We start from the raw sequence: 13063 nt of genomic DNA, 5'->3' as shown, positions 1-13063 counted from the left end.
ATCCAGTTGTAGCATGTGACAGGATTTCCTTTGTTTTTAAGGCTAAATCATATTCCACATTTTGTGTATCTGTTCATCCGTTGATGGACACTGGGTGGTTTTAGAATGTTCTTTGCAAAAATGCTAGTCCGATTGTATGACTGCAGATGGGATGAGACCCAAATCTTTAAAAAGCCATCAGGCTGTGCCCCCTTTGCAGGATCACCAGCCTCCCTCCATCCCAGGCCCCCAGTGTCCTCTCATTCCTCTGGGGCCTGGGCCTGGGAAGCTGTTACCACAGCTTTTCACCTGGTTAACTCCCCGCGCCAGTCCAATCCAAACCCAGGGTCCCATCCAAGTCAGAAGCACAGCCTCCTCTCTCAGGGCCCCTTGTGCTTCCTCCCAGCACAGCTCACACCCGTCATTACACATCTGGTTCTGTGGGGGACCCCTGTTTCTGCCAGCAGACTCCAAACCCAATGTTTAGCTCACCCCGGCAGTCCTGAATGCCTGACAGATAGACGGCGCTCCACAGACGTGAATGTGATGAAAGAATAAATGTTGGAAGGAGCATGGGGCTGGAGCCAGGCTAAATTAATTAATTAATTAATTTATTTATTTATTTATTGACAGAGTCTTGCTTTCTCACCCAGGCTGGAGTGCAATGGTACAATATTGGCTCACTGTAACCTCCACCTCCTGGGTTCAACCAATTCTCCTGCCTCAGCCTCCTGAGTAGCTGGGACTACAGGCATGCACCACCACGCCCGGCTAATTTTTTGTATTTTTAGTACAGATTGGGTTTTGCCATGTTGGCCAGGCTGGTCTTGAACTCCTGACCTCAGGTGATCTGCCCACCTCAGCCTCCCAAAGTGCTGGGATTACAAGTGTGAGTCACTGTGCCTGGCCATTGCTTGAAGAATTTAGAGAATAAAACACCAGCACAGCACCTGGCATATAGTAGACGCTCAGCAACATCACCGCCCTTCCTTTCTCTTACCCTAAATCTATTCTGAAGGGAGATATGGGTGAGAACACATTTGCTCCCATAATTACCCTGAATTGTATTGGCTGACATGTAAAGCGGCATTTCCCTTGGAGAGAAGAATAGTGGAAAGGGTCTGGGGCCTTGGGTACCTTATAAGGTCCAGAAACCCTCTTGGCAAGGCCTGAACGCCCTACCTCAGCTCTATCAGCATTACCACCACCTGACCTTGTCCTGAGCCATAAGCCCTGGTGTTAGCTGGGGATGCAGGAGCGAGGGTTTAGGGCAGGGGTGAAATTCTCCCTAGAACTGGACAACTTGAATGACATGCAGCAGGAGAAAGCCTCAATATGATTGTGTAAGATCACAGTGGTTCAGGAATCCCTTTTTTCCTACACTGTCCTGAGCAGGCTGAGCTCAGAACCACAAACATCTGCACACACGGGCAGCTGGCCCCGTCACCGGCCTCCAGGGGCAGTGCCCCCCCATTATTAGTCATTACTAGAGCAAACATTGGTACAAGTACACAGACAATTGCAGAATCATTGCTCTGATTGGAAACACTGGTATGGAGCCTTGCAAGCATTCACTGGGTGAGACAGAAACTGTGAACTTGTTTTTCTAGGCTCAGACACTTCTTTCAGATCCAGGGCTGACAAAGGAAGGCCCATGATGTGGGGCATCTCCCCCAGGACTTCCTCTTCAAATATCAGCTGGATCAGGTTCCTTCTATGCAAATCATTTGCGCATTTATCCTGCTTTTCATTAATATAATATCTCCTGAGCCATCACCCTAGCTTCTCTCGTTTAAACATTTCACAGTCAAACGGCGCTCAACAGAAAGAGGGGTGATACCAGCGTCTTTGTTAAGGCGGTAGTCTTTCTGTCTCCTCTGCCTGCTATATATTACTCTATGCCATAGCCACATCCAAAATGCTTTATGTTTTAGTAAAGAACAAAATAAAGCTGAGATGAACTACTCCTGGATTCAGAAGCCCCAAAATCTCAAGGGAATTGTGAATTCTACCTGTGTGCACACAGTACACAATACTATGCTTGTTATCTACAAGATGGGCCAGATACCAGGTAGAATCTAAGAATAAATTGTGCAGGGGATGTGTTCTTTGCAAAAGACACTTATTACTGACGACACATCTCCTCTGGATGGAGAATTTATTCTGTGTAGGAGGGGGCTGAAGTGGGGGTTTCTACACCACCCTGTCTTCTGGGAGAGCATGCTTCATTGCTTTGCCAGCTAGGGTCAGGTGGATGAGGTGGGCACCCCCACAGTCCTATTCTGTTACTGACCACTTCCTCCCAATGCCACCATTTTACAGTTTCTCACTTGATCTGTGCACACAAACACACAAGAATGCTCCTCTGCGGTCTGTATATGGTGATGTCAGCATGTTTCCAATTCATTCTTCCTTTGTACCAGCACTTAGTAGGGAAACATAGGAGAGAACTCACTCGATGTTGTTAAGCTGAATTAATTTCATGTTTTGGGGTGGGAGGTGGGACTTTCTGACTTCAAAGAGCCTTTGATTCTTATGTGATAAAACAGGGTACAGAACCATATATAAGATATAATCTTAGCTATGAATACAACCAACCCTGACACACACACACACACACACACACACGCACAGGCTTGTGCACATATGCAACTTAAAAAAAGACTTCATACTGATACATCATAATGTTAAGACAGCTTCTTCTGAGTGGCTGGGATTATCATTGGTCTTTAGTTTATTTTTTATTTTTTCTTTCAAAATGTCTATAGAAGCCTATATTACTCTTGTAATCAAAAAAGGTAACAAGAGTAATCTTTTATTTTGTTTCTTCTATAAAATAAAATCTTTTAATGTTTTTTCCTCTATAAAAATACCCTGGAAACTGATTAATTCTTAAGTAGTCATCAGGCAAATTTTTCAGAGGAATTAACAGCTAGCTTAGAGCAAGGCATTGGAGAAATAGAACATGACATTAATATTCCAGGTTGCGGGAAAGATAGAGTGGTGACAGGGAAGAGGAGAGGAGCATGGCCATGCAGGATGATCTTACCAATGCTATGGCTTTCTTACTGGCGTTTATCTGGGACACATACATATACACAGCCTCTTCTTCTGCCACCTCCTAGTTCTGACACTCAGCCCTGAGCAGCCCTCAATCCAGCAGCTGGAATATCTCCATGCCCAGGCTTTAAGGCCATAATAAAACTAATACTGTCTTAGTCTATTTTGTGCTGCTATACCAGAATACCTAAGAACATAAACTTTATAAAGAACATAAACTTTTTTTCTCACAGCTCTGGAGGCTGAGTAGTCCAAGATCAAGGCACTGTCATCTGGCAAGGGCCTTCTTGCTGAGTCCTCACGTGGCAGAAGATGGAAGAGCAAAAAAGAATCCAACTTCTGCTGTCAAGCCCTTTTAAAACAGTATTAATCTATTCAAAAGAACAGAGCCCTTGTGACCCAAACACCTCCCAACACTGTTGCATAGAGATTAAGTTTCCAACATATGGATTTTGAGAGACACATTCAGATCATAGCAGATATTAGCAATCAAGGTCCAACCAGGAAAATGAAAATATCTCCAAATATTTAAAACGAGGAAAATAAATTTAAGAATTGGCTTCATAAATGAAGGAAGAGCTAAGAGGCCAACGGGACCATGAAGCCACTGAGAGATTAGTGCCAGCAGTAAGCCACTCCATGCACTTGGACTGATTGTTTCTGGTAAACCCAAGGCTAAAGAAACCACAGAGGGAGGGAAGGAATGTCCTGGTTTCTCCCTTCCTTCCTCTCGTCTTCTACCAGCACCTCCCATGCCAAACCCAGCCGGCAGCAGCTGCCCCTGAATCCCACTGTGACACCAAGCAGGGCAGGGGAGGGAGGAGTAACAGGTCTGAGGGCAGGGAAGCTACAGACTGGAAACCACCTATCATTGGGTCAAAGAGCCTCTGAGCTGCCAGCTTGTCCCTTTCCCTCCACCCTACCCCCCTGCCTGTTAGCAGGATGCACTTGAATCATGCCAGGTAATTTCTTCCTAGTCTATATCACCTGCCAGATCACAAAGATGAAAATGTTACATTAGTTAAAAAGGACCTCGTAGTCATTTTCATAAATGAGGGAACTGAAGTTTCAGAATGGCAGTCCCTCTCAGCCCTTGCTTCCAAGTTCCACCAAACTGAGAACAACTTCAGGGGCCAGAGAGGATCAGCTTTATAACTGAAACTCATATGAAAACTAGACTGCCCCTGGGCAAGGTAGGGGCTTTCTTCTCCCTTTCCCAAAGTCACCAACTGAAAGTCCTGATTGCCAGCTGGCCGAGAAGCAGGAAAGGGAAGTCCTCTAACTCAGGAGGGGCGACCCCAAGAGCATATAGCTCCAAGGAATAGGAGAGGAGGGCTGGGGCTGGTATTGCTTTTTGGGCACAGTGATCTTACCTCTGCCACTGTGGTCCAATAGACAGAGGGTCTTGCTAATTAGATTACTATCTCTCCCTTGTAGGGGAGTGCTATGCTTTGAATGTCCATCCCATCCAAAATTCATGTTGAAATTTATTCCTCAAAGGGGCAGTATTGAGAGGTGGGGCCTTCAGGAGATGACTGGATCATGAGAGGGCTCTACTCTCATGAATGGATTAATCTGTTCATGGACTAGTGAATTAATGAGTTATCATGATAATAGGACTGACTGCTTTACAGGAAGTGGAAGAGAGACCTGAACTAGCACGTGAGCTTGCTCAGCGCCTCACATGTGATGCCCTGCGCTGCTTGGGGATTCTGCAGAGAATCCCCACCAGCAGGAAGGCCCTCACCAGATGCAGCCCCTCGACCTTGACCTTCTAAAACTTCATGACTGTAAAAAAGAAATTTTTTTCTTTATAAATTACCCAGCTTCAGGTATTCTGTTATAAGCAACAGAAAACAGATTAGGACAAGCAGTGAAAAAAGAGGTGAGGCATCTGAAGCTCCCTTTATATTTCCCTGAGTGGTACGAATGTACATAGAAGATCCTATTTTATGAGCCAATGCAGGAATTAAAGAAATGAAACAGGAGGGAGGCCTCCTCCCACCCACACCTCCACCCTCAACTGTGAAGATAACTTGGGGCATTTGGGGGATCCCTCAGCATTGAAGTTGTAGTCATGATAGAAAGAAAGGCTACCCGGAGCAAATTGAGTAGGACAAAATAAACCCACCCATACCTGACAACCAAGAGATAATCTGTTTATCTCTCATAAACCTCATTTCGCCTCATGTTTACATTTATTTCCAGTTCCTCAGATGGTCCTATTTTTGATAGGTAAATGTAATACAAATGGATTCTACATATATATAGTTTTAAATTCTGCTTTAAAAAATAACATTATGTTATATATTGTATATTAGTAAGTATTCTTCTAAAACATTATATTAGCAGGTTTATAGCAGGTCATCGAATGGCTGCTCAAAATTTAAATGTAGATTGTAAGACTTGCTCTACACAGGGTAAAAATATGGTCATACCTCTTCTATTAAAGTTGCAATTACTTTTGCACCAACTTTTTGTTTGTTTTGTTTTGTTTTTGAGATAGAGTCTTGCCCTGTTGCCCTGGCTGGGGTGCAGTGGCACGACCTTGGCTCACTGCAACCTCCACCTCCCAGGTTCAAGCAGTTCTCCTACCTCAGCCTCCCAAATGGCTGGGACTACAGGCATGCACCGCCACGCTCAGCTAGTTTTTTGTATTTTTAGTAGAAACGGGGTTTCCCCGTGTTGGCCAGGCTGGTCTCGAACTCCTGACCTCAAGGGGTCCATCCACCTCGGCCTCCCAAAGTGCAGGGATTACAGGCGTGACTCACCGTGCCCGGCCTATATTCTTTTGAAATTAATTGCTGAAGCATCCCAGGCCCTTTGAGCGGAAAGTCCAACTTGTCTCTCTCAAAATTCCCTGCATTTGACCCAAGTTGTCCAAGAATGCTGGATCCTTCCTCGGCCCCAAGAGGACTCCATGTAACAGGCCAGCAAAATCACAGCTGGCGCTCCAGCCTGCAGTTTCCGGTGGTTGCCACGTGGTGTCAGTGTTAAAGAATAGTCCTGTACACTGCCGCCGGCAATGACCATCCATCCTGGGATGTCCCTCCGCGTCTAGCCCCTTGTAGTTTACATTTCCATGCTCAGACATTGCCCTCTAAGACACAGCCACTGGGCAAGGCTTTTATGGGTCGGAGGTACTTCCAAGGTCAGCCATATACTTAATGCTCTGGAATCAATTCCACTACCAATTCTTTGGTCCTTGTTGTGAAATTGGGACATGAAACTTGAATCTCCTTCCTGTAGGGTAACTATTTCAAGGTCTTGTTCACTTCTCTCTTACTAGATTTGAGTCCCCCTTTTGTACGTTTCTAATTTCAGATCAGACCTTTCTAATTTCAAATTTGAGAAAGTGGTGATTGGACTTTAGAAAACTCTGAGCTTCTCAGGGAAATCAGCCCACTTCTTCCCCAGCCAACAGCTCTGCCAATCAAGGACTAGGTCACATTTTGCTAAGCCATTCAGGGAAATGAAATGTTTTATGGTCATTTTTTTTTTTTTTTTTGTAAAATGGGTGGCTCCTTGTCCTCTGTTTATAAGAGATCATTGACATAATTCTTTATAATTGAAGATCTATTTCAGTGTGATTTTCTATACCTATCTTGAAATTTCTTTCTAAATAAAAATCTCATCCTCTATGTACCCCCGTGACCTGACAGTTGTTCTATTGCTGGACTTCAAGTTGTTACCATGTTTTAAAAGTCAAAATAATAAATAATGCTGACTTTTGGCTTAAAGATGTGAAATTGTCATGTGTTTATTTCCACTCCCTCCTGGTATCTTACTGAAATATATGACAACAACAAAAAAGTAAACAGTAGGGGACATCTCTGGCAGAGAGAGATAGTGGGAAAACACCATTGATAGAGAAGAAACATGGAGACGTTCTGATGTGATAATAATGGCTATGTGGGTTTACTGTGCACCCAGCCATGCTCAATGCCTTTACATGCATGCATCATCTCACCAAGGAATATGAGATAGGTGGAAGCTCCAAGCAGATGGAACTGGACTGCTGGGCACATGATATGGTTTGGCTTTGTGTCCCCACCCAAATCTCATCTAGAATTGTAATCCCGACATGTAGAGGGAGGGACCTGTAATCCCCATGTGTGGAGGTAGGGAGGTGATTAGATCATAGGGACGGTTTCCCCATGCTGTGCTCCGCATAGTGAGTTCTCACAGGTCTGATGGTTTTATAAGGGGTTCTTCCCCTTTCACTTTCTCTTCTCGCTTCTGCTGCCTCGTGAAGAGGGTGCTTGCTTCCCCTTCCGCCATGATTATAAGTTTCCCGAGGCCTTCCCAGCTTGCAGAACTGTGAGTCAATTAAACCTCTTTCCTTTATAAATTACCCAGTCTCAGGGAAGTTCTTTACAGCAGTGTGAAAATGGACTAATACAGCACATCAAGCAACACTCCTGTTTCTCCTTTTTCACACAGGAAAAGAAGAGGAGGGCTCCTCTGAGACCTAATTGGATGCATTTCCCAGCTTAGCCCAAGTGTGAGCTGCTCATGGGGTGTTGTGAGGGTGCGGGGAGGGTTTGAAGGGCAAATGTGTCAGTGCGCTTCCGGGACCCCTCTCCAACACAGGCACCCAAAGGCAGGACCAGGGACTCAGTCTACTCACGAGGACGAAGCTCAGCTTGGAAACCCAGGTGCTCCACCTCCTCAGAACTCCCTCCAGTGATGGGGGGACAAGGTGATGCAGCCCCCTTCCCGTTGTCTGAACTCCAGCAGGTGCAGAGTGAGCACTTTGGTTGGAAATGCTTGACTGCGAGCTGTCTCCTGGGCTTCTCTCACAGGGGCCCCACAGCGCCCCAACCCTCCAGCAGGTGCCTGGACCCACTGCCATGCTGTTTCACCTGCCAAAATCAGGGAACTCCTTTTCCTGGCTGGGCCTTTTCTTCTTTCCCAGTGAGCCGGGAGGTGAAAATTTTAGGACTCTACGAACAGAGACCAGTCAAGGCTCCTTATGGTTTCTTCCTTACTGCCCTTGATTTTCAGTCCAAAGCCATTTTCAAGGACAACCTGCCATGGCCTCCACTGGCTCAGCGTTCTGCCTGAAGGAGAGCTGCCTTCAGCAGCAGATCTCAATTGCCCACTTTTTGGAGGTGAACCAAGGGGTCTTGCCTGCAACCAAATGATAAACTTAAAGTGGACCAGGTGTTTTCTTTACCTCATTGATAACCTGGGGTGTAAATGATTGGCAGTGGAAGGTCAAGCCGTACCTCCTGTGATGAATTGGGGCAGGTTAAATGGACTGATCTGTTTCTCTTCATCTATAGTAACATCATGCAGCCACCCAGCAACATATTTGAACAAGAGTTTTGCAATCATCACACGTAAAATCTTTCTGTTGGAAAAAGGCACGCATATACCTTGGTAGAATATATTTGTTAATTGCTATTTGTTAGCTTCATCTTTTCTTCAAAATAGAGGAGAAATTATTACTTTGATAATGGGTAGAGGGGTTTCAGGCTTAAAAAGAGGAACTTTCCAAGGGTATTAAGAATAAACACAGCGGCTGGGCGTGGTGGCTCAGGCCTGTAATCCCACCACTTTGGGAGGCCGAGGCGGGCAGAACACGAGGTCAGGAGATCGAGACCGTCCTGGCTAACACGGTGAAACCCCGTCTCTACTAAAAATACAAAAAATTAGCCGGGCATGGTGGCGGGCGCCTGTAGTCCCAGCTACTCAGGAGGCTGAGGCAGGAGAATGGCGTGAACCTGGGAGGTGGAGCTTGCAGTGAGCCGAGATTGCACCACTGCACTCCAGCCTGGGCAACAGAGCAAGACTCCGTCTCAAAAAAAAAAAAAAAAGAATAAGCACAGCAGGGCAAAAACTGCTGTCTGCCATCTACAGCCACACATGATGCTAGTTGTTGAGGAGAGTGTGTCCATCTGGAATCAGATGCAGTTGCTGAGGGAACTACTGATGCTTATGTACCATGGCATGTGATACATGGAAACAGACAATAACAACATAGAATCACTGGATGTTTGTGGAGAATCAGCACCTCAAAGGAAAGAAAGTATTTCAAGCAATCAATATAAATACCTGTCCCTACATATTATAGAGTTATTTCAGGACACAAGAAATAAGACACTTATAAGTAGTATTCTTAGAAATATCCAAGCATGGCCTGGCGCAGTGGCTCACGCCTGTAATCCCAGCACTTTGGGTGGCTGAGGCAGGCGGATCACTTGAGGCCAGGGGTTCGAGACCTGCCTGGCCAACATGGAGAAACACAGTCTCTACCGAAAATGCAAAAATTAGCCAGTCATGGTGGTGCACACCTGTAGTCCCAGCTACTCAGGAGGCTGAGGCAGGAGGATCACTTGAACCTGGGAGGTGGAGGTTGCAGTGAGCTGAGATTATGCCACTGCACTCCAGCCTGGGCAATAGAGTGAGATTCTGTCTAGATATAGATATAGATATATGTGTGTGTGTGTGTGTGTATATATATATATAGTTTTTGAATATGTATATATCCAAGCAGATATTCCTTCAATAAAGCAAGAGCAGACTTGGAAAAGAGCAATTAGATAAGAAAGAAGCATATTTTAGAAATTAAAAAATTCAAATGGAAACAAAAGATGATATACCCATACACTGAAATACTACTGAGCAATAAAAAGGGAAAAAAATTACTGATACACTCTACAGCATGGAGAAACCTCAAAAGCATTATGTTGAGCTAAGGAAGCCAGTTGCAAAAAGTGCATACTATATGGTTTCTTTCATATAAAACTCTAACACAGGCAAAATTAATCGATGACATTAGAAATCGTTCGTGATTTCTGGGGAGGGGTCATGAATTGACCAGAACGAGATGAAAAAACTTTCTGGGGTCATGGAAATGTTTTATATCTTGATTGAATGGCTATATGGGTTATGTGTATGCATTCATTACAACTGACTGTGCCCTTAAAATTTGTGCATTCTATTGTATGAATATTATACAGCAATTTAAGAAAGGTGACAAAGACCAACATGAATGGACTCCCCTCTCAAAAACAACAACAGCAGCAACAACAAAACACCTTTATGTATACTCTGACTTATAGTAATTCAGCTGAAAACTGAATTAGTGAATTAGAGGAAAAGGTGATGGAAGTCATGAGAGATGGTGAAATATAAATCCAGTGTCACCATCACTTGTATAATAGGAATTTCATGATGAGAGAATAGAAGGAAAAAAATCACTGAGAATATGTAAGATATTGTTTCCTGAGTGGAGAAAAAGAGGTCATTGAATCCCAAGTAGGAATTCTCAAAAAACTACCTCCAGCCTGGGCAATACAGCAAGACTTCATTTCTATTAAAAAAAAATAGCCGGATGTGGTGGCACACACCTGTGGTCTCAGCTACTCAGGAAGCTGAGGTGGGAGGATCTCTTGAGCCCGGGATAAGTCTGCAGTGAGCTGTGATAGTGCCACTGCACTCCAGCCTGGGTGAATGTATAATGTACGCTTTCATCAATAGCGCACAGGAGGTAAGACTCTGTTTCAAAAAAAAAAAAAAAAAGAAGAAAGAAAAGAGAGACAGAAAAAAAGAAAAACTACCTAAACATAGTCTGATGAAATTTCTCAATCTTATGGTTAAAGGGAAAAATTTATAAGCTTCATGACAGGAAAAAAAAAATACCGTCATAGAAAAGAGAATCAAACTTTTAACTTACAAACTAAATGCTAGAAGATTGTGAAACCACGTTCCTAGGGTTTCCTCTTGGAAAGGATTGTTAGTAGCATTCCATACCCACTCCACTTATCTATCCTGTGTCAGGATGAAGGAAGGCACAGTCAGTATCCTACTCACATACCTCCTCTGCTAAAAACAAAACAACAGTAAGAAACCTCAACACCGGGCGCGGTGGCTCATGCCTGTAATCCCAGCCCTTTGGGAGGCCCAGGTGGGCAGATCATGAGGTCAGGAGATCAAGACTATCCTGGCTAACATGGTGAAACCTCGTCTCTACTAAAAATACAAAAAATTAGCCGAGCGTGGTAGCGGGCACCTGTGGTCCCAGCTACTCGGGAGGTTGAGGCAGGAGAATGGCGTGAACCTGGGAGGCCGAACTTACAGTGAGCTGAGATCATGCCACTGCACCCCAACCTGGGTGACAGTGTGAGACTCCATCTCAAAAAAAAAAAAAGAAAAGAAATTTTTAAAAACATCAAAATAGGGCAGGCACAATGGCTCACTCCTGTAATCCCAGCACTTTGGGAGGCCGAGGTGGACGGATCATGAGGTCAGGAGTTTGAGATCAGCCTGGCCAATATAGTGAAACTCCATCTCTACTAAAAATACAAAAAAATTAGCTGGGCCAGGTGGCATGAGCCTGTAATCCCAGCTACTTGGGAGGCTGAGGCAGGAGAATTACTTGAACCCGGGAGGCAGAGGTTGCTGTGAGCTGAGACTGCATCACTGCACTCCAGCCCAGGCAACAGTGGTAGACTCCGGATCCCCCCCCAAAAAAAAAGCATAAAAATAAATAATTCAGAAAAGATGAAGACAAAAAACAGTAATAAACAATAAGACCCGTAAAGTTTAAGTAATTATTGGTAACATGGCTGCCTAGTACATTTTAAAGCTTTTTTTTTTGGTTTGGCTTTTTTTTTTTTTTTCCTGGAGACGGAGTCTCACTCTGTCGCCCAGGCTGGAGTGCAGTGGTGCAATCTCAGCTCACTGCAACCTCTGCCTCTCAGGTTCAAGTGATTCTCCTGCCTCAGCCTCCAGAGTAGCTGGGGTCACAGGCATGTGCCACCAAACCCCGCTAATTTTTTTGTATTTTCAGTAGAGACGGGGTTTCACCATGTTGCCCAGGCTGGTCTTGAACTCCTGACCTCAAGTGACCCACCTGCCTTGGTCTCTCAAAGTGATGAAATTACAGGCGTAAGCCACTGTACCCGGCCTTTAAAGCTTTCTTAAAGTAGAAGAGGCATCATGTAAAAAAAATAACAACATCAATCTAAACATTTAGATGATTTTAGCAGAGCTGGAAATACCCAGCCGGGGGGCAGAGAGGAATTAGAAGTATGTGAATCACCCTTTTTTAAGTCGGGGGAGTTATTTATATTGTTTAATTCTTGACACTGATGAAAACTACGTGTTCAGATATGTCTGCTAGAATTGAAACAGGATTTTAAAAATGTTTCATTTCCCACTATAGCAGCACATACACTAAAATTGGAATGACACAGAGCACAGCCCCTGAACAAGGATGACATGCCAATTTGTGAAGTGTTCCATATTTTTGATGACTGGATAAAGAAAATCTGGTCTATTTACTCCACGGAATATTATTCAGCCATGAAAAGCGTGAAATCCTGTCATTTGCGGCAACATGAACGGAACTAGAGGACACTCTGTTAAGAGAAATAAGCCAGGAACAGAAAGTTAAACACCACATGGGATTCATTAGATTCTTATAAGGAGTGTGCAGTTCACAATAGAGTTTGTGCTGCTATGAGACTCTAATGCCGCCAATGATCTGATAGGAGGCAGAGCTCAGGCTGTAATGCTTGCTGGCCTGCAGCCTGCCTCCTACTGTGTGGGCCAGTTTCTAACAGGTCATGGACTGGTACAGGGATCCCTGCACTAGAACAGTTGTATAATGTACGCTTTCATCGATACTGCACAATAACCATTTCATTGTAACTGCAGCAATACTGCATATTTTAATTTTAAAAAATTAGCAGCCGGGCATGGTGGCTCACGCCTGTAATCCCAGCACTTTGGGAGGACGAGTCGGGAGGATCACTAGGTCAGGAAATGGAGACCATCCTGGCTAACATGGCTAACAAAACAAAACAAACAAAAAAAATTAGCCAATTTGTTAAAAATAAGAGTATTTAGGGGTAGCACTTCATTAATGTTGAAGTCTAACATTTTTTCTATATACTTATTTTTGTCAATTATGATTCCATTTATTTGAAACTATAGAACATATATGGAATTGGGGGAGATCGTTTTTGTTTTTGCTATTTATATAACTTGTGTAAGTTGCTTTGTAAGTCTT

At 44.1% G+C, this 13063-nt stretch overlaps 1 pseudogene; it reads left to right on the top strand.

The window, feature by feature from the left end:
- The first annotated feature begins 12205 nt into the window (after positions 1 to 12205).
- LOC115836781 lies at positions 12206 to 12300 on the top strand (annotated as a pseudogene).
- The last annotated feature ends 763 nt before the right edge of the window (positions 12301 to 13063 follow it).

The sequence above is a fragment of the Nomascus leucogenys genome, chromosome 9 (assembly GCF_006542625.1).
Source record: "Nomascus leucogenys isolate Asia chromosome 9, Asia_NLE_v1, whole genome shotgun sequence".
Lineage (NCBI taxonomy): Eukaryota > Metazoa > Chordata > Mammalia > Primates > Hylobatidae > Nomascus > Nomascus leucogenys.
The sequence above is the reverse complement of the archived record's forward strand: the minus strand, read 5'-3'. Positions and strand labels throughout refer to the sequence as shown.